Here is a 22,229-nt window from a genome sequence, read left to right as displayed (position 1 = left end):
ACCTGCACCCACTTGGGAGATGTGGAGGAGGTGCCTGGCTCTTGGCTTTGGATCAGTGAAGCACCGGCCATTGCAGTCACTTGGGGAATGAATCATTGGAGGGACGATCTTCCTCTCTGTCTCTCCTGCTCTCTGTATATCTGCCTTTCCAATAAGAATAAATAAAATCTTAAAACAAATTAGGCTCTGTTTGCATATATAATAGTCAAATTCCTATGCACTGCAATTGTTAAGTGTATGCTTCTTGATTCATTAATTTTTAAAGTTTTTGTCCTAAATTGTGTATAATTTATATTAAAATGAGTGTCTAGCTTTGTATAGCCTTTTGCATTTTTTATATTATTATACTACATTAGATCCTTAGTTTTTCCTAATTTAGTGACAAAATTGTATGCTGGGAGAGACTTCTCTATCCTTTAATGTGATGTGGGAAAATGTGTGAATTTCAGTCTGTCTTCTAGTAGGGCTGAAAAGATTAAAGAATTAAATCATCAAATCCATTGTATATGTGTGTTTATGTTATCCACAAGGAATGCTGTATATCTAATCTCTAATTTATTTCATAGACAACCTCGTCCTTCTTTGTTAAAGCTGAGAAATTGTGTGTCCCATTTGTCTGTGAAATGTCAAAAAGCATTCAAAATCAGTTGAAAAGTCCTGCTAAATAAATGAAATATTTACTTAGATAAAGTAATGTTAGAACTAAGCTTTAAAAATATGTCTACATGCATTCCAAAGAACCAGAATAGCAGAGGTCATGTCAAAATGCAAGAGAGAAAGAATTGTTAAACTGAAATATCTGTGAATGGTGACACATTTTCCTTTACATTCTATATGACAACAAATCAGATTAATATTAGATGAAATCGTTGTTTTGTTTTTGGCATTTTATGTCAGAACAATAAAGTATCTCATGCTGCTGTTCAAGAAATTTGTTAAGGGGTAAGAAGTGAACAAGTTGCTAGTAAATGTTTTAATTTTGTATGACTTTGACATATATTCTTCCTCTGAATCTTTGTATGAGAGATGCATTACTTATGCTAATGCTGAAGAGACTCGAGTTCTCAGTTGTGCTAATGCTTAGTGACTATTTAGAAAACTACATATAAATCTCTCTATATAAATGAATGATTAAGAGAATAAATAAACCAAAAAATCAGAAATTTTAAAGTAATTTCATATATGTTAATGACACATTATTTAGAAATTTGATCTGGACCAATAGACCATACACAGATTTCAATATTAAAACGTCCTGACCCAGCTTTTTCCATGCCATGTCCACTTATTTTCCATTGTCACATGCCCTTACTGTAGTTTCTTATTCAGCTTTGTGAGCTGGAAGGAATCCTAATTGTATTAATGGATGAAAGCCAAATTTTAGTTTCAACACTGCATTGGGAACACCTGGGTGGAAATATCATGAGGCAAGGATTGATCTATAGCACTCTGCGATGAATTTCTGGTGACTTCAAGCCTTGAACATTATTTACGAAGAAATGCTATAGTTAATCTGCTCAGGAAGTGGCAGCATCTGAGGGAGTGCAAAGAGCACTGATGAACAATTTTAGTTACTTTTAGTTTACTGGAGCACAATGCAAATGGAAATTAGGTATCTGCTACTGTAAATATATTTGAAAATTGTTTGGGGAACCTTATTCAAATGCATCATAGAAGCTTGGAGATTTTCACACCTTCTCTTACACCAAGAAAAAGCAATACAAATGAGAAACTTTTCTTGGCTCTTTCAGAGAACTTATTTTAGGACAAATGGCCACCACAAAATCAGGAGAGGCTGAGGCCTACAGGGAAATGTTTAGCTGGACAGAAGCCACAAAGTTGCAAGAAGCACCTAATTGGAACCTCTGAACTGGTGATTTTCATGAATTCTCAGAGGTTGTGTGGACTATCTTAAGAGGAAGGAAATTCTTAGGCCTATCATCTTAGGGAAAATGCATATTTTTTTAAGACATTGCTACTAGGAGCTCCACTAGATTCTTGTGAGGATCCCAAAAAGATCCTTCAGGGGACAGGAGAGTGTGCAGAACCTTGTGAAACACGCATGGAGATCTTACCAAAACTCCACATGAGCATATTCTCCAGAAGGCTGCACTTTTCTAGAGGCTCAATCCTGCTAAAGCAAAAGATATTTTCCTAACTAGTGTTCCGTCACAATTAATGTCCTGGTAGAGAAAAAAAAATTACATGAGTAATTGGACCGTGCAATCAGTGAAAAATAGAATATAACATATTAGAAATATAGAATAGAAAAATAAATGAAGATAGGATAAAATCCCTTCTAATGCTTAATGGATCTAAAAGAATATTGTCTGGGGCAGTAAAAGCAACAATGCCCTGGGTGATTAAGACATTTAGTTTAATGAACAAAATATCACATGAGTTTAGATATGAATTGGCAGCTCTCTCTATTCATTTAAAAATGATTTGTTTGAAAGGCAGAACTACAGAAAGAAAAGAGAGAGAGGAGAGAGTTCTGTTTTCTAAAATATCCTCACTATGAATGACAGTGATAGAGTGTTATTAGAGGGTAGGTTTAGATAAATCTATAATACATTTTTGAAATCTGGGAAGACTGGACATTCATAAAAACTCATAAAACTTTACAATACAAAGCATGAATTTTAATGAATATGAATTAAACAAAGTTCATTGAGGATATTCAAAATCTCCCAGTGGAGGGCTTAGTGTACAAAAAGAATGTCACTGTAAGACAAATATATAAAAGAACATTAATGAAGGAAATAGGGGAAAAAGTGCAAACCCAAGAGACTTCAGAAATAAACAGAAACTATTACTGACAACATATATAAAGCTGTACTCTTGCTGATTGTTTCAGATTGTTTACCAATTCTATCACATTATGTATACTGATGCTGGAACTCACAATGCAGTGGATGGTGAGAATGAAATTCTAAACACTGAGGTGGGAATCTGCAGAGAAGCAATGGGAGGAGGTGAGGATAATCCGTTTGGTAATGGTTTAGCTATAAATATCGCAAATATGAATGGTTATTCATACTTGTATCTATTTCTGCCTACATATGTGTGTATCTACTCATCTATGTGTCGAGATATCATTCAACAATTAGCTAAGGTAGGCTTTGTTCCACCTCAGAGTGGGTCATTTTATGAATAAACATCAATTATTTGTGTTCATCTGCAGTTATAGTATGTGAATACTGAATGTAACTGAAGTAATTTCTTAGACAAGCTCTTTTTAAAAAATACATGGCATAATATTATAGATATCTGGAAAAATAATAGTATTGTTTGTCATTGATGGGAAGGAAAACAATAATTATTTTTAGGTAAATACTTTGATTTCTACGTCAGCTTTCGTTTTTGTGTGTATGGGGAGGGGGTTGATAGGAATGTCCTCCATCAATCCCTTGAATCTCTCTAAGGATGTGATATGCTTTAATGAGAGGATCAACCCTAAGAAAAAGTTAGAATCCGAATTTGGCCACTAATTTCCTATTTAAATGTGGTCAGGGAATTCCTCTGTGTACAATGAAGAATCTCTAAGATGATTAAGATTATTTTAATCTGTTTTATAGTTTGTGTAAATCCACCAGTAATGTTTGTAAATTTATTTTTTTTGCAAAATGAACATCTTTCAGGAGTAAAGGTGTATGCTTTCAATCATATTTCTAAAAGTAAACTATAAAGTGTCCCTGCTGATTTCTGTAGTTTAAGTCATTCTACGAAGAGCTGAAAGATAATCCTCCTGGATAATTTTTATGAATATAAGTAAATATCAAGGTGATTGTTTTAATTTGGAAGTGAGACAGAAAAAGGCTCAGATAGATCTCCCACTTGCTGGCCCACTTCCCAAATGTTGACAATAGCTAGGGCTGGGCTAAGCCAGAATTGGGAGTCAAGAGCTCTGTTCTGGTCTCCCATGTGGGTGGCAGGAATCCAGGTGCTTGGTGTGTTGCTTGCTGCCTCAAAGAGTGTACATTTGCCAGAAGGTGGTATCACGAACAGAGCTGGAGCTCAACTCCAGGCACTCGATAGCGAATGCCTGTCTTAATAATGGTGCAAATATCTGCACCTCAAAATGTTTTTAAAACATTATTTCAGTTTCACAAAATGGTGATTTAAAAAATGTGTAAAATGCAATTGGAAAGAACTTTGACATTTTTTAAGAACATAGACTGCCTACGTTTCCAGTTGTGTTTTACCAATAGAGGAAACTGAAACTCATTGGAGTATTAGAGGAATGACATCTTAAAGCATTTTAAAGATTCCTACTCGAGTCCTTAATATCCGTTACAGTCCACCAACATTATCTGATAAAGAGTTAAAATAATGTCCTCACTTGTCTAAAGCTATTCTGAGCAGCAGAATTGCATTTCAAAATTAGGTCTGACTTCCTACGCTCTAACTCTATATTCTTTTATGATCACTACCCCATGGTAAGACCTAGTCTTAAAGAACTTAGAAATATAGACTGGTATGAAAGATCTTCACAAATATAAGGCAAAATGTGATTTATGAAAAAAGCTATGTATAGATTTCAAACAATTTTGCACCAAAATAAAATTTTACTAAATTTATGTATTGATTCTGGTGAGAATCTACTTTAAGGAACCGAGAGGTGTAAAGATGCTGATTGAAAAGAGCCTCTATCAGAGCAGCATGAATTCTAAAGGTGAAAACAGAAAAAAAATATCAAATTCACAGTTAAATCTTGGTGCAAAATGATATAATCATTGATCCTTTTGGTCGAGAAAGTGTCTGGGAAACTCTAGGATTATACAAATGAATCTCACGTTTAAAGGGATGAGATAGGGACTGGAAGCTGATTCAATTGGCTAATCCTCTGCCTACAAGTTCTGCATCTCATATGGGCACTGGTTTGTATAGCAGCTGTTCCACGTCTAATGCAACTCCCTACGTGTAGCCTGGAACAGCAGTAGATGGCCCAAAGACTCATCCATGTGGAGGACCCATAAAAAGCTCTTGGCTCCTGGCTTCATATCAGCTCAACTCCAGCCATTGCAGCTTCTTGAGGAGTGAATCATCAGACAGAAGATCTTCCTCTCTGTCTCTCCTTCTCTTTGTATATCTGACTTTCCAATAAAAGTAAAATAAATAATAAAATGTCAGACTTTTATTTGTGCATAAAGTAAAAGGCTATGATTTTATAAAAGCAGACAAAAGTAGCTTGTATGAAACCATGGTGGGCTGGAGTGGGCTGCCACCTGCTCTGGGCAGCTGGATCTTTTACTGTATTTTCAAGAAATTTGCAAATATATTACAAAAGCAGTGATTACTAAAAAAATCACATAAACTTACAACTACATAAATTATATTAGAATGAAAATACAAAGATTCAAAGCCCATCACTTAATTTAGCACAGCTTATTGTTATGTGTTTTATAAGTTATTTCATATTCAATTGCATTTGTATACTGAAAATATTACTTGTAAGAGTGTGCTACTGCAAAGTATTTATCCATTCTGCATTCAGTGACATAATTTTCAGAACTTAAAATCGATCATTTTGGAGTTATTTAGACCATAGACACTGTTTTTTCTTCCAAAGATCCATTTAAAATCATATATCAGCAAGTTACTGAGTAGAGGAATATCAAAAATATTAATCAGCCACAGCTTGCCATGAAATCAGCATTAGTTTAATGTTACAGCTCAGTGTCCAAAGTTCATACCTATTAAATGCCTATGCACAGAATTAAGTCACAGTTTTTACATACTCTGTGCAAAAAAAAAATCATAAATAACTTGGAGTCTTGGTAGCTTAAAAAGGCATGTTGTCATTCAGCAGGTTAAGCTGCTGTTTGTGATGCAGGAATCCTCCATGGAGTACTTGTTCAAGTTTTGGATACTTTACTTCATATTCAGCTATCTAATGATGCACTCAGGTGCTTGGGTCCCTGCCACCCTGGTGGTAAACCTCAAAGGAATTTCTGAATCCTGACCTGCTTCTGACCTAGTCCCAGCCATGAAAGCCATTGCAGAAGTGACTCTGCCTCCCGAATAAAAAAATAAATAAAGCTTCAGAAAAAGATCAGATTAGCTTGAGAGGGAGTCAAATGAAGTATGTGCAGCCTTTGCAATTAGCTTGCAATATGCTGACAATGGCAGGTCAGGAAGAGTAAAAATGGAGGTCTTGATGTTGCTCTTGAACCACTGCATTAATTAATCTGGAGTCACTCTCTAGGCAGTTTGGCGTTTGAAAAACATAGTAGTTTAAAACCCTTTTAACTGGGTTATCTATTACTTGCAGTAGAGTAACTTAACTGGGCTGATGTGAAAGTCTAGTGGCTAAAACCTCGCCTTGCATGTGGGTGCCAGTTCATATCCTGGCTGCTCCGCTTCCCATCCAGCTCCCTGCTTGTGGCCTGGGAAAGCAGTAGAGGATGGACTAAGGACTTGCGACCCTGCAGCAATGTAGGATACCGGGAGGAATCTCCTGGAACCCAGCTTTGGCTTGGCTTAGCTCTGACTATTGTGGCCACTTGAGGAGTGAACCAGAGGATGGAAAATCTTTCTCTCTGTATTTTCTTCTCTCTGAAATATCTCACTTTCCAATAAAAATAAAATAAACTTTTAAGAAAAGAAACCTAATACATCATTTACCCTTTTATACATAAAAGTCAGTTGATTTTTTAGCATCGAGACAGAGAAGTTCATGGAAGGTCTTATTAGCACTTCTATTTTAAAGACTTGTCTGCTTTTTAAATACAACGTTGACTTAATTATAGCTTCCTGTATATGAAAGTGTTATTTGAACCTGTATATTATTTGTGAAATGTAACTAGAAAGAAATTTTAAAAAATGAAAGTATGAATATTTCAAATATATGTTTGTATAATTATCATTGAATATCTAACATCTAACTGAAAGTAAATATAGTTTTCCATTGTAAAGGAAGATACGTTGTTATTCAAATATTTACTTGGGTTTCTTAGTTTTCCATGTTGTTCATGGCCATAAAATGTTTGTGAAATATGTCACTATTATCCATATTTCCTATTTTTGAATGAAGAACAATGTTTAATTAAATATTATCCTTGGAATTCTGCTAGCTATAAAAACAGCAAAGTATTCTTATTTTAGGCTATTAAAAATGTGAGTCTAACAGAGAAATTCATCTTCACTGAAAGAGATAGAAATAAACATTATACTCTGACTCAAAACTCCTGAATAATATCACACCAAATAGTGTAAAAATGATGACTAAGAGAAATTATTCCTTTAATGCATTGAAGGAAAAGAAAAATGAAATAAATGGGTAATGATGTTGGATGTTTTTGCCAAAGAATAAGGTTGAAGCTGTTCAAAATCCACCTACTGTGAATTCCAACATTATACTAGTGAAAAGAGAAAAAAAGAGAAATGAATATTAACAAATGATTGGGAAACATTAAATGGAGAAAATTAGTACTAAGTAATACAAAATAATTGTTGATCTGTTAGATAATCTATTTTTTTAAAAAGATTTAGTTATTTTTATTGGAAAGACGGACATACAGACAGGAGGAGAGACAGAGAAGATCTTCCAACTGATGGTTCACTCCCCAAGGGGCCGCAAAAGCTGGACCTGAGCCAATCCGAAGCCAGGAGCCTCTTTCCAGGTCTCCCAGGTGGATGCAGGGTCCCAAAGCTTTGGACCATCCTTGACTGCATTCCTAAGCAACAAGCAGGGAGCTGTATGGGAAACAAGGCCACCAGGTTTAGAATCGGCGCCCATATGAAATCCTGGTGCGTTCAAGGTGAGGACTTGAACCGCTATAGTATCACACCAGGTCCTAGATAATCTATCTTGTAAGGTATTAGGAATCTCAAACACTAAAGTGTTTAGTCTACATGCCTAGTTCTCAAGCTATATCATGGGAGTAGTCTCATTGCAGGTTCAAGATCTATTGAAAATGTGTAATTGTGCAAATACATTTATTTAGTCATATGCACTTGCAACAAAATAGGTGAGATATTTTGAAATGATAGTAAAGAAACCTATGCCTGTTACAATAACCGAGCATACTAATATTGGAAAGAACACAATTGTACACATTCAGTTCTTAAGAAAATCTCAGGAAGTGTGTCCCATGCTTCATCCAACATTTGGTAAAACAACAATTTGCTACATTTTGAAGTCCAAACAGGTCAGAACAGTTCCACCTGGTTGCAGCAAATATTTGAATTCAGAGTTACTCAAGAAATTAGCATCTGTGGGACTGAGTGAGTGAGTGCTCCTCCCAAATTATCTGGACAAGGGTTGAGCTTTCCAAGCTCTGAAAGAGATTGTTAAGTACTAGAAACTTGAGCAGAGCAGAGGGAATGAAGGGTTAGGGATGGTTTGGGGAGACTGGTCCTCAAGCTCATCCAGAATGGGGAAACTTTATTAATATCCTCAGCATCCATTGAGACATCAAAAAAGCCATGACTTACGTTATGGTCATGCCTTATAATAGAGGACAACAGATAATTTCAGTAAGTGGTCTCTCTTGCCATGATTTAACTCCACTTTTTGTGAAATGAAAACATCCATAGTCAATATTTCAGTAAATGGGTGTGGTTGCATTGCAGTAAATGTTTAATGACACAGTTACCAAGCTTTGGTCTAGATTTGACCCACAGACCATGGTTTGTTGAGTCCTCTTCTAGCGGAAGGCCTTTTATACCTGTTCATTAAAGTTTAGCTTTAATAATCATAGTATAAAAAAAGGTCTAGACACGAAATTTCACCAAAGTGGTAACTGTTGAGAAACAATTAAGGCCTTGGACAGCTATTTCTAACACAGCACAAATGAAACTACCGTAAATTTGTGGTAAATATTTAGCTACAGAGTTTCCTACTCAAATTAAAAATTATCAAAGAAAAAGTAAAAAAATATGGCAAATCTAAAGCATATTAACCAATATAAAATAAAAATTTATTACAGACTCAAAATGAAGTCAATAAAAACCAACTTTGAGATAGCTCTGAAGTTTGATTTGGCAAAGAAAGACATAAAGGAGGCTACTTAACAACAGTTACAGAGGATGAAAGGCAAACAAGTGCTTAGTGTTAAACATGTGAAGAACCTAAATGGAGTAATGATAACTATAAAATGAAATCAAATAGAAGTCAACAGAAAAAAATTAATAGCTGAAAACCGAAAATCTGCCTTGGAACCTCACAGATGACTAACAATAATATCTCTCATGGGCAGCATATTTAATGTTTTTCCCCAGAAATGCAAGATTGGTTTAAAAACTGAAAATCAATTAATTTAATGCACTACATTACCAGAAGAAAGGAGAAAATCACATAGCCTCCGGAACGCATGTAGAAAAGCATTTGGTATATTTAGTATTTGTTCATGATAACAACTCCAGGAAGTGGGAAAAAAGTAGCCTGTTATCTTCAGTTCAACCAGGACTCCGCACCGCAAGTTCCTCCAGCTGCATTTGACCTGTACAACAGGGAGACGATATTTCCTTTGCCAAATATGCAGTGTACTACAGAAGTTCCAGTCAAAACAAGGCATCTAAAAAGGTGAGCAGTATAAATCAGAAAGACTTGAAGTATCTAAAATAATCAAAAAAGTCTAATAATAAAGCACATTGAAATAAATATGTAAACTTGAGAATTTTATATATTTATACAGAAACTCTTCATTTCCTTATAGCATCAGTTAATGATTAGAAAATAAAAATACAGTTTGCCATTGGATTAAAAATAACACCATATAGTATTTAGGAAGAATTTAACAGAAGATAGGCAAGATAGCTCTATTAAACTGCCAAGCACAATTTGGAATGTGTTTTGGCATCTGATCTACCTAGGTTTAAAAACTCACGGTTCTGTAATGTGCATCTCTTTCACTTCATTTACCTGACTTGAACTCAGTTTCTAAATATCATCCTTACCAAAGTTCACATTTATTAGAATTAGAAATTATAAGGTAATTAGTATTATATGGTCTAGTATAAGTTTATCAAATGGAAACAATTTTATTGTATTATGATGCATAAGTTGAAAACTGAGATATCCATATTTATTACTATCACAATCAAGACATTGTAGGCGAGGTTTTGAATACAGCCAACACAATGGGGCCTGGCACAATGGCTCAGTGGTTATATCCTCACCTTGCAGGAGTTAGGATTCTATATGGGTGTGGATTTGTTTCCCATCTATTCCTCTTCCCATCTGGCTCCCCGCTTATGGTCTGGGAAAGCAACAGAAAATGGCCCACATCCTTGGGACCCATAACCACATTGGACATACAGAAGAAGCTCCTGTTCCTGGCTTCAGGTTGGCTTAGCTGCAGCTGTTATGGTCACATGGGGAGTGAACCAACAGATGGAAGATCTTTCTCTCTGTCTCTCCTTCTCTATGTAAAATCTGATCTGCCTTCCTAATAATAATAAAATCAATCTTTAAAAATATCCCACACAATGGAGTTGATAACATAAATGAAAATTACTTGTAATAGTGAGAAAAGCAGGGGCTTTTTTACCCCTTTATTTACTAGTAGGTATTTTATTTACTAATAAATTCTGAAGATAAATAATAAAATACCATGAACTTGCGCACATATATTATTCCAGATCTCTAGGAAAGTGGCAAATGGCACTAGAGAATGTCAGTGTAGGAAATTCTGTCCGTGAGAATGAAACTGCGGTATTCCAGGACTTCTGATTAGGACCCATTCATTCTGAACCACTCCTGAATCTGCCTATTTCTGAAAGTCATAGCTGTCTTTATAGTTTGGTATGATGATCTGAAATGTCTTAAATCCGGTTCCCAAGCTGAGCCTCAAGAAGGTCTTGGAAACTGGTACTTCATGTAAGGGACAGTTCCAGGAAGTAAGAACAGAGGAACAAAAGTTACAGTGATTTGATGAGATTATCACTGTGGACAACAGACTTGTTTCCAAAGAGATGTAAAAGAAACACAGGACTTCTGAGATTTTCTCTTATCAAACAGGAGGCCAGAGTGTTTATGGTCAGGCTCCTTCAACAGAACACCATTTGAGACATTCACTCCCCTGACACTGTACATGATGTGAATGTATTAAGATGAGCAGGTTTCTGCAGTATCTGAGAAAACATTGAAATGGAAAGCATGTAAAATGAAGTTGAGATGGGACTGTATCCAAGTGGCAAGTGAGAGCTGGCGTAGAACTGAGTCCAGTGGCTGAGGCTGAAATGCCAGACAAGCAAAGCTGATGACAACCACGTGTGAAAGAATCGATCTAGAACAGCGTGTAGGGAGACCATGTACATGTTGTTCATTCCGCTGAGGCTGTATTTTGGAATATTTGGAAAGTATTAGCCTTTTATGTTTTTAGGGAAAAAATTCCTAGGTGACTCACAGATAACAGAAATTTGTTTCTTATTTATTTCCAGTAGTACGCAACACACGTGCTAGAGAGTGTGGTACCTGGTGAGGGCAGGTCATAGCAGTACCATCTGTCTGTCTTCACATGGTAGAAAACACTGATTCCATGGAGGATGTTTCATAAATGCATTAATCCCAAATATAAGAACTCTCCCTCATGACCCAGTCACTTCTTAAAGACTTAATTTAAAAATACATTTATTTAAGAGTCAGGGCATATAAGAGAGAAAGAAAAAGAAAGCTCACATTTGCTTGTCCACTCATCAGATGTCTGCAATAGCCCAGATTGGGCTGGAGCCAGGAGGTTAGAATTCAATCTAGGTATCTCATATACAAGGAGTACATTAGCAGATAGCTGGGATCAAGGGCTGAAATCAGGCATTTAACCCAGGCACTCCAATGTGGAACCCCAGCATACTAACCAGTATCTTCATTGCTAAGCCATATGCCCACATCAATCCATCATCTAATATCACCACTAGAATTTCAACATTTGAATTTGACTGAGAGGGTACAAACATTCAGACCCCAGCAGAATGAGTTCTATCAGAAACAAGCATTGTATATTTAGTTGTATTAAATTAAAAAAAAAGTTATGTTCATGGGTCATTTTTTTCCAAAGGTTATAAAAGATTTTTGATTACACTTAAGAATGTAGTGTATCATCATGGGTTGATAAAGATCAGATTGGCTATAGTGTTCCCCAGGTCATATCACTAAATCAGAAGGCAAAATAGTCCCCAGAGCCTCAGCTGAAATATTTTTCTACTAGACCACTTGGTTTGTATCCACATTGCCGCCTTCCTTTCCAAATAATCTTTGAGTCATGAACAGGTTTTCATGGAGGAATGCTGTGGAGCGCTGGTGTGCTTCTGCAGCCCCGTATAGACCAGTGGGCTGAGCAGGCTGCATCAAAGACAAGGAAACCACCATGAAACCACTCAGAGCCTGGAGATAGAGTGTTACTTAATTAAGTCCTCTGATCTACTGAATGTCAGCCCATTTATGAGGAACAAGATAGTGGTTTAGTTCTTACGCAAAATGCTCTTCTGCTTTTTAAAATTAGGTCACCCAAGGAATGAAATTGGCTTATCCTCCCACAACCCCTTTTTCCAGCAGAGTCAGAAACCTTCCTATGGCCATTGACATACTCATTCCTTTTAGAAACATTAGTATTTTTTTCATACTTATCAAGTCATAATTAAAACATCAATTTATGTATACACCATGTTTTTTTTATATCCACCTACACTGTTAAAAATGTTTCTCCATCAAGCAGATTAAATATTCATCTTCCGATGCTGGTTACTTGTGTTTGTGAGATAGGAACATTTAGAATCCACTGTCTAAACTTTTTGCAAGCATGTAATTGACAGTTATTAATTGTAGTCACCATTGTAGTACTTAACTCCTCCACTTGACCTGTCCTATATCACTGAAATTCTGTGCCTTTTATCCAACATCTATTCGTTTACAATAATCCCTCTGACCTTGGCAACCATCATCCTATTCTGTTTCTCTGTTTCACTGATAAAGTATATCATGCAGTACTAGTCTTTCTGTACAGGGCTTATCTTAGTTAGGTTAATTTTCTCCAAGATTGTTGAAGTTGTGAATGATAGCATCTCCTTTCTTAGGAATAGTTACAAGTTATAAAGTTTTTATTTTTAGAGTTGAGATACATTTTCCTTTTTCATTCTTCATTGGTGGAGCAGAGTTTATTTCACATATTGTCTAATGTTAACAGTAACAAATATCTTCAAAAGATACTAAATTTATCTTTTTGTTGTTGTTGGATATAAATCTAGCAATGGTATTTCCGGCTCATACAGTAATTTCTTCCTGAATTCTTTGAGGAAACTGTGTACTTTTCTGTACAGTAACTATTCCAATTAACATTCCTACCAAACTGTTCAATCATTCTATCTTCAAATATTCAACAGCACTTGCTTTCGTTTGTATTTTTGATAGTAGCCATTCTACCAGGGGTGAGGTGATATCTCATTTGGCTTTTAATTCCTGTTACATTAACTATGTTTACCATTGTTTCATAAGCTTGATGACAATTTGTAACGCTTTGTTTGAGAAATGTGTATTCAGCTACTGATCTATGTTAAAAATTAGGTTGCTTATTTTCTTTTCATTTAATTATTTGAAGTTCAATTATAAATAAGTACTCATTAACTGGCAATTGGGTTGTGTCCTAACAAACAAATTATCCATTAAAAATATTCTAATTCAAAAGTGTATTTCAACTGTCAGATTAACAAACATCACAGTTTATCATCTTGTATCTTAAATGTACTCACTGGTAGCAGACAACTGGAAAAAAATTTATTACAAAGCCTATTTTATACTAAAATTTCTAATCTCTCAGGTTGTTCATGTGTAACGAAAGTGAAAGTTATATTAGTTGCACAGGAATATATTTGTACTCTCATAAAGTAAAAATTAAAAAAACATTGTGTTAAGTGAGGAACCATCTGTAATCTAATCATTCAGCATAGGTGTTTTCTGCGACATTTCTAATATTTCCTGTCGCTTCATTCTGTTCATTATTTTCTCTGCTGCTCAAAAACCCTTTCAGTGGGATGCAGTCCCACTGACTTCCTTTTGCTCTTGTTCTCTTTGCTTTGGGGCTCTATCTAAATATTGTCTAGACTGATAACAAGAAGCTTTTGGCTTACTTTTTTTTTTCCCTCTTTCTCATTTTATTGTCTCTGATTTTATGTATGTCTGTAATTCATACTGAATTGATTTTTACCTATTATGTGAGATAAGAATCTAAAGTTTTTTTTTTCAAGAAGATATTTTGAAGTTTTCCTGCAGTGCTTATTGAAGAGACTCTCTTTTTGTGTTCTTGGCACTTTGTCAAAAATAAACCAAGTGAAAGTGCATTTTTTACATTTTAGCACTTATTCTACATATATATGTATAATTCATAGGATATATCACACTATATATGTGATATATACAACGCAATATATATCATAATATATATATGTCATGATATACATATATATAGTGTTATGGTAATGCTGTTTTGATTATTACAGATGTGTAGAAATTTGACAGTCAGAAACTATCATGTCTCAGTTTTTATGCTTTGAGTGCTAGACTTCTTTATCTGTTTTGGAGCCTTCTGTGTTTCCATGTAATTTTAGAATTCATTTTTCCTTCAATTTCTTTGAGAAACATGAATGGAATTTGGGTGCTGATCATATGGAATAGTTAGGTCTTTTGGGGAAGTTTGGACATTTTCTAACATTGATTTTTTCCGATCTAAGAAAACAGAATACATTTCCATTTATTTAGGTCTTAAGACTCTTTTCACTAATGCTCTATGTTTGTGTGTGTGTGTGTGTGTGCACAAATATTTTGCTTATTTTAAAATTTATCCCTGATCGCTTTAATTTGTTCTATTTGTTTATTACATGTTATTATACTAGTTTGTTATACTAGTATTGCTGAATTAGTTGATAAATTTTGTTTTTGATGTAGTTTTTAGGCTTTTGTATAAGTGAGATTATGATGTCTGTGAAAGGGACAAAAGTGTACTCATTTCTTATTTGTGTACATTTCATTTCTTTTTGTTTCATTAATGTTTTTGTATATTGGGCTTTCGTTTTCGCTTTGTCTTCTGATTCCATCTTTGATTCTTTGATTGTTTGGGAGTTCAACTTCTGTATTGTGTAAGACACAAACTCTCCAGTGTTCTCTGAATATTGTTGAGTATTTTCATGCGTTTATTATTGAAAAATATGATTTGAACGTTCTTACATTTCTTAAAAATTAATTTATTCCTGTGATTAATTAATGTGAGAAATTGACTAGTGTATGAGATATTCACTTAGCTAACCACTATTTTTGCTGTGTCTGGATGGGTGTTTCTAGAAGAGAACAACATTGAACTGGGGAGGTGAGTAAAGCCAAGGACCCTCCCTGATGTGGGTGAAAATCACCCGGTGTGTTAAAGGTAGTTATAAATAGAAAAAAAAGTCCTGGTTGAAATGTCATCCTCTAAACTTAAGATAATTATTGACAGATAAGGACTTACCATCCTCATTTTCTTTTCTGATTCTTTTTATACTTTCACTTTCCCCTTCTTATTCTTTCTCTGTGATTTTGTATTTTCTTTTTGAGTGCTTAATTTTGATTCCTTCCTCTTCATCTATTATATGTCTACTTTAAGGTTTTCCATGTGGTTATTGTGGGCTTATATTAAAAGATTTTACAGTTTTAGCAGTCTGATAAATTTAAGCTGATAATGACTTTTAATGGTACAATTTAGCATCTTGTACCACCGTACTGTGAGTTACTAATGTCACAATTAACAGCTTATATACTAGATATAAATTAATGAATTATCGTATCCATAGCTATTTTAATTATTTTATTTTTATTCCTTATGCAAGAACTAAAAATAATTTGGGAAACATTATCACAATATTAGAACATTCAGAATTTAAATATCTTATCATTATGGTGAGTCTTGTACTTCCGTGTTTTTATATTATTAGTGCTCTTCATTTCAACTTGTAGATTCTTTTGAGCATTTCATGTGAAGCAGGCCACTTTATGGTGAGCTTTTTGGGTTTCATCTGAGAAGACGTTTATCTCTCTGTCTCTTTTTCTGGCTACAGTTCTTTTGTTTTGCATTTTTTCATTTTCTTCAACACTGTGAATATATCCTTACACTCTCTCCTGGCCTGAAATATTTCTGATTGTAAATTTTCTGATAGTCCTGGGATTTGAAATATCCTTTTATGTATTTTGAGTAATTCTGCTCTTGCTGTTTTGAAAATTCTCTCTGAGGGTTTGTGTAACTGGCTAATTCTCTGCCTGTTGTGCCAGCATACCATACTAGCATAAGTTGAGTCCCATACACTCTCCTCATGATCCAGCTTCTTGCTCATGGCCTGAGAAAGCAAAGGAGGATGATCTGTATCCTTGGGCCCCTGTACCATGTGGGGAACCTAGAAGAAGCTCCTGGCTCCCAGCTTCAAATTGGTGTAACTCTGGCTGTGGTGTCTTCAGTGGAAGAACACTCTCTCTCTTTTCTCTCTCTCTCTCTCTCTCTTTTCTCTCTCTCTCTCTCTCTTTCTTTGTACCCTGATTTTAAAGTAAAATTTAAAATCTTTAAAAATTAATATGAAAATTGTCTTTGGTACTCATTCAGTAATATGATCATAATGTGTCTCAGCAAAGATCTCTTTATATTTAACCTAATTAGCATTGTTTAAATTAGATCTGAATATTTGCTTTCCTCTCTAGCTTTGAGAAAAATCTGCATTTTTAAAAAAATAAACTTTCTATTCCTTTCTCTTATTATATACATATGTTGTTTTATCTCAAAAATCTTACATGACTATGTTATGGTTTGGACATGGTCTGAGTGTGCCAACACTCATACTTTAGAAAGTTGGTCCCCAGTGGGACAGATTTGGGTGGTAGAATCTTTAAGAAACTGGGCCTAGTTAGAGGTGACTGAGTCATGATCACTTCTGAAATGGCTCATGGGGATCTCCCAGTGTGGCCATTCTCATGAGAGCAGGTTGCATAAAATCAAGGCCACCCCGCTTGGTTAATCTGTTCTCTAGGCAACCATTTCTCCTCTTGCCCTTCCTTTCAACCTTCAGAATTGTGAGATAAATAAGTTATTTTCTTTTTCTATTATTGTTTTATTTTGATAATCTTTACATAGTTGATTAGGGCGCAAGGGGTCAAGAGCTACAGGAAAATGAGCAAGACCATGGTTTCCACATTATTATTATTTTTTTCTAGGTCTGGAGTAAGGGCAGAATAAAGGGAAAAGCCCCACCCAGCCTACCATCCATCCCAGGTCCCTGACATGGAGCATGCTCTGAGGATCTGCTCAAGTAGTTTTGATAGTCCAACAGTTCTGAATTACTGCCAATCTCACCATTCCAAGCATGATGAAATCTCCAGAATCCACTGGCTGACACAATCTACCATAGAGTCTCCTTTAGAACACATGCGTGGGGTAGATATTGATTTGTTCTGTCCTCCATCTTATGTTGTAGTACCAGGCATCCTCTGTAGGCTCCAATGGACTGCCATATCTTCTATGTACACCTGTATATACTGTCCACTGTTACGTTGGAGCCTCTGAGGAGGCTCAGCTCTGACACTTGCACTCCATGGTCAAATCTTGGAACCTGCACTTCTCTTCATGGTTGGGGTTCTGAGATCAGCAGTTCAGTTGGAGGGATCCTCAAAGAAACTTCGTCTGAGGTTATCCCAGGCCTGATTCATATGTGTGTATGCCAGTACAGGGTCCAGCACAGTCTGTCGCCCCAGTCAGCTTACGCATGTGTTGATGGTTGCAATTGCTGGATCAGTTGTTTCCAGCCATATCTTCCACATGAATCAATAGGTGTTGCAGTCCAGTCAGATTCAGCCCACCACACATTCAGCCCACCACACATTCAGCCCATAAGTTCTTTTATTTGTACATTGTTCATCCTGGCATATTTTGCCAAAGTTTCAAAATGCGAAGTAAAATTGGATTCTTCCCAATTACTCCCTCCCTTTTTCTCCTAATTTGCTCCAATATCTGGAGCAAATGATCTCTTTCAAACTGATTCTTTGATTGATCATACCTATTATTGGTGCTCTCTGGGGATTTCCTTTTAGTCATTTTTTTCCACATTTAACAATTTGTTTTCTCTCTGTTGAACTTTTTGTTTTGTCCTGTTTGCTTGATGATTCGTTTCTTGTAGTGTGTTCTTATGGTTCACTAAAGTTCCTTAGTATGATTATTCTTAACTATTTCTCAGAAGTTCATACTTCTCCTTCTCTTGTGAGAAAAGAAGTCAGTGGTACTTCACTTTGTTCATTTGCCAGATAATCATCATGTATGATCCTTGTGGCCCTACATTTGTGCTTACACATCTTGGAAAACAGGGACCTCCTCAAATTTTTGAGTATTGACTTGGCAAGGAAAACCACCCTTCCATCCATCCAGAGACTCTGAGTGGCTCTAATTCAGGGCTCTGTGTTGAATTTGGAGCTGGCATTTTTAGCAAGGTCAGTTTGATGCCTTTGAGTATGCCTGTTGGTGAGCTCACAGGACCCTTCCTGGAGCCTGAGGCCAAAAGAGAAGTCGTTGCATCTGTTTCTGTTGTTTTTGTCTTGCACTGGAGAAGGAACTGGAGAAGGCCTGACAAGTAAGCTTGTAAGGGAGTACTTAGAGTCCATGTCTGTGAGGGCTGTCCTGAAGCCTGGATCTGAGGGGCCCAGACTGAGATCGCATTGAACCTTGAACTTGATCCTACCCTGTGGGTTTTGTAATCACTCAACAGGAAATAAATTTAAAATTCACCATTGAAAAATGCAAAAAGGAAACATGATTTCATGCTTATTTTCAAAGCTCAAGAAGACTACAAAACAAAAGATCATTAAAACTTTATTTTATTTTTTTTAGCTAATGTGTGGTCATTATTACTCTTTACAACTCTTTGCAGTGTTGGGATACTAAGTTATGTTCTTAAGTTAAATGCAATACATTGTGCAGTGTTTAATCATACCAAAGAGCCTTCAGAGTGAACTTGGATTACGTCTGCAGTGTCGGCAGAGGACACTATGTGGCAGGCCTGGTTTCAGGCTCATGCTAGAGTCAGCGCTTGCTTAGTCCTTCACTTAAGTAGGTAGTATTTCCTTTCACACTATACTACCAAGGTTTGGATGGAAGCGCAAAGCACCCATTCACTCTCACCTAGCTTCTCTGACTCCTGTGAAGTTTCATAAGTCAGTGTCTCAAATTATGAAGGGGATGAGAGCTGGAATCTTCTGTTTCAAGATCTTGTTGCTGTCATTCCCGTACTAATGAATTGTATGGTTTGTAATTTAGTTGGGTTATAAATCATATTTAATTACTTAAACACTAGTGTTTTCTAAATAAGTTAGGAAATTATGAGAAAATTGTAATGGAAAAATGCATTATTTAGAATAACACTAGAAACCAAACATTTAAAAAAATAACAAAAATGTACCACATATAAATGATAAAAACTTTAAATGATCATGGATAAATATAAATGAACAAATGTAGGAAAATATAAAAATAATAGTTTCTGACTATTTGACTATGTCAAGATGGAAATGCTTTCCTAGAAATGTAATATAATTTCAATCATAATTTTAAAGACTTTATTTTGTTTTTAGAACTTGATGAAAGATCTGAAGAAATAAGTGATTAAAAATTTAGAAAATGAAACTCAAATTATCACTTCCAAAACCAAAGCACTATAATATTATGTTAACAAAATAGAAATAATAACAAATAGTTTTAGATCTTAAAAAGAAAATTCTCTAGTCAATATGAAGGAAAATAGGCAACTACCAAACCTGATATAAAAATTTAAGTAGTAGATTCTTTTCTTTGATTTATATATCAGAGCTAAGGAGAAATTACCAGTAGTCATTGCCAATGAAAGGCAAAGGAAGGATAAATATTGAAGTGTCCAAGATAAAAAAAAAACAGCTTGGGCCCGGCGGCGTGGCCTAGCGGCTAAAGTCCTCGCCTTGAAAGCCCCGGGATCCCATATGGGCCGCCGGTTCTAATCCCGGCAGCTCCACTTCCCATCCAGCTCCCTGCTTGTGGCCTGGGAAGGCAGTTGAGGACGGCCCAATGCATTGGGACACTGCACCTGCGTGGGAGACCCGGAAGAGGTTCCAGGTTCCCGGCTTCGGATCGGCGCGCATCGGCCCGTTGCGGCTCACTTGGGGAGTGAATCATCGGATGGAAGATCTTCCTCTCTGTCTCTCCTCCTCTGTGTATATCTGGCTGTAATAAAATGAATAAATCTTTAAAAAAAAAAAAAAACAACTTATGTAATTGAACATTATCAAAATTTGAAGGAACAGACTCTCAATGTGAAACTAACATAGATGTCATTAAAAAAGACAAATTGATTTTTTTTTTTTACTTTTTAAACCTCATGGTTAACATAAATTTTTATTATTTTTTTAAAGGCACATTTACAGAGAAAAGGAGAGAGAGATCTTCCTTCCACTGCTTCACAATGCCCAGTAAGGTCACAATGCCCAGAACAGGCTCCCAAGGCAAGAGCCAGGAGCTTCTTCTGGGTCTCATACACTCATACAGAGTTCTAAAATTCTGCGGGCCAGCTTCTACCACTTTTCAAAATTATAAACAAGGAGCTGAGTTGAAAGTGGAGTAGCTGAGACACAAACTGGCATCCACGTAGGATGACAGTGCTGTAAGGATTAGCCAGTTAAGCCATCACAGCAGCCTGACAAATTTATATAATGACACTAGCATATGTAAATTGGAAATCAGACTAGTGGAAATATGTTAATATATGGTAGACTGCAGATGTTAGTAGTAAAGAATCTCAAATTAATAAAAGGCATTAGTAGGTAATTCATCAAAGTAAGAGGGCAAGTGGCCATTGTACTACTGAAAACTGACCAGCTTTGCCAGAAAACAAAGAGAAACAAATCACACACAAGCTATCCTTTTCTGATAAACTAACCAACTGTACATGGTATTGATCATCAGAATACTTACAGTTCCAAAAAAAAATCCTTAGGACAGCAGCAATAAAATATTTTCAATGACTTAGCTAATTTATTTACCTGCCTTCTTCATCTTTAGATCTTCTCTATGTATCGCAAGTGCTCCTTTGTCTCATTGCCCCAGGCACAATTTCATTTTCACTGGGGCTCCTAGAAGTTGACTCCTTGGGTCTCTGGAGCCTTAATCACTGAATGTCATGCAGAGAGAAGATATCATACATGATCCAAGTGACAACTGCTTCGATTACTTCCATAAACTAATTCATTTAATGGTCACAAGTTTTTTTTTCTTTTTTGCTTTAGATGTTTTATCATTTCCGTGGCACAGAAAACCCAGTGATATTGGGAAATTAATTTGCCTGTTCTGTAAATGCTAGTAAATGTTAAAGCTGAGATATAAGTTCAGGTTTATCTTGTTCCATGATTCAAATTCTTAATAATTATGGAGACATACAAAGAAGCAATGCTATCCAGCTTGTATTGAACAACAATATTTTAGGCTTACAGCTTAGTGTTTTGTATGTGTCTGTTCATTTGAGTTTAATAAAAAAGCTTTGAGTTACATGTGCATATTATATATGTTATTATTACATATGTATAAATGATAAAATAGGCATAAAGGAATCCTGTAAATAGCTGAAAACCCATGCGACAATCAATGGCAACATTAGGATGAGGCCCAATATAGTAACTTTGGCTTCGTCTCTCATCTATGTGATGTTTTGTTAACAATTTGTAACATGTGTAATTAATCTAATTCCAGGGACAAATTTTTCTTTGATAACTCAGTTGCTGAAATACAAGATGTCAAAGCAGCAGATGCAGTTGGCTGCAGGAAAAAAAAAATGACATTTCTAAAACATGAAGAGTTATATTTCTTCCCCTGCATCCAGTGAATCATATCCACCCCTATCATGTTTAGTATATTGAATGCCCCACCATAGAATGGGACAGTTTCAGTTCTCAGACACAGCCAAAAAGATGATTTCATTCTCTGCTCCTTTGTTGAGACTTGGTCTTCTCTTTATACTTGAACATGAAGTCATCGCAGTAGCCCGCCAGTCCTATCCTCTGCTCATGACTTCTGAATTTATAGAATCTCTGTCTTGCATGACCTGGAATAACAACAACTCAACACCTGCTCTCAGAGTGCAAAATGCCCACTGTTCTCACCAGAAGGAAATCTGCAGAATTCCAACATGTCACCTAGGAGAAAAAAATAGGTCTAGTGAAGTTTTACTTTCAAAATTTGAATATAACAGGATTTGATTACACCCCAGACATT

At 35.8% G+C, this 22,229-nt stretch overlaps 1 protein-coding gene across 5 annotated transcripts in view; it reads left to right on the top strand.

Annotated features, from left to right (window-relative positions):
* Positions 1-22,229, top strand: part of TP63 (tumor protein p63) — a 217,633-nt gene that overhangs the window by 16,277 nt on the left and 179,127 nt on the right. The window lies entirely within an intron of this gene.

Source organism: Ochotona princeps, chromosome 3 (assembly GCF_030435755.1).
Source record: "Ochotona princeps isolate mOchPri1 chromosome 3, mOchPri1.hap1, whole genome shotgun sequence".
Classification (NCBI taxonomy): domain Eukaryota; kingdom Metazoa; phylum Chordata; class Mammalia; order Lagomorpha; family Ochotonidae; genus Ochotona; species Ochotona princeps.
The sequence above is the reverse complement of the archived record's forward strand: the minus strand, read 5'-3'. Positions and strand labels throughout refer to the sequence as shown.